Here is a 1,106-nt window from a genome sequence, read left to right as displayed (position 1 = left end):
ACGGCTGCCGGGCCGCAGCGCGCATGCGCCGCCCCTCGCCCGTACCTGGGCGGGGCCTCGCTGCCGCCCACGCCCATTGGCCGACGCCGAGGCCTAGGCCCGCCCCCCTCGCAGGCGTGACCATCGCGGGGCAAGACGGGGGGGAGACTGCTCCGCCACGGTGGGGGGAGATTTGGCCGCGGCCGACAGCGCCCTGGTCCCCCCCCGCACGCAGATCGGCTCCTCCGGCCCTCACCGCAGTCAGCTGCAATGGAGTGTCCCGCTCCCCCCACGCCCGCTGGAGCGGAACGGCCCGCCCCCCCCGCGGCGATGGAACCACCCGCCCACTGCGCCGCGTAATGGCGGTCTCTGTTCCCCCACCCCCGTAATGGCGGCTCCCATTGGCCGTCCCCTCCCTGTAGCRGCGGCTCCCGTGCACCATTCTCCCCATAATGGCTCCCTATAATGGACCCCCCCAGCCGTAATGGACTCTTCCAGGCCTTGACCCCGCCCACTGAGTGATGTCACTGCTATGGCTCTCTTCCCCCCCCAACACGCCACGATGGACCATCCCACCCGGGCGTGATGGGGGGGCGGATTCACCCGCCTCCCGACCAATCAGAGTCCCCCGTCTCCRCGTCTCAGGGGCTCCGGATTGGCCACGGGCCCCAGGGGCTCCGGGGGGGGSCTGGGCGCCCAGAGAGGGGCTGAGGGGGTCTCGGGGCGTCCCCGCGGGGGTCGGCGGTGCCCAGGCGGTTGTGGARGGCAGTTTGGGGGCGCAGAGCGGGGCGCAGAGGGGGGCCCGGGGGCCCCGGCAGGGCTGTGGCCTGCCATGCCGTCACCATGACAACCACAGCGCCCCCAACATGGCTGCCGGGCTGCAGCCCACTCCACAGTCGCCATGGCAACCACAACCCCCTCCCCCCCACACACAACATGGCTGCCGGCGGCGGCCCACCCCGCGGTCGTCATGGCGACCCGGGCGCCTCGGCCCGGCGCTCGCCCGCGGCTCCGCGGTCTCCCGTAGCAACCGGGCCCCGTCTCCATGGCAACCACCCCCTCCTCCGGGGCCCGCGGTTCCCTCCGCGCCCGAGGAGGGGCAGCATCGGCCTGGCGTCACCCCGGGA

The sequence above is a fragment of the Rhea americana genome, unplaced genomic scaffold (assembly GCF_003343005.1).
Source record: "Rhea americana isolate MKP2758 unplaced genomic scaffold, rheAme1 scaffold_802, whole genome shotgun sequence".
Taxonomy (NCBI): Eukaryota; Metazoa; Chordata; class Aves; order Rheiformes; family Rheidae; genus Rhea; species Rhea americana.
This window is presented reverse-complemented; position numbering follows the sequence as displayed.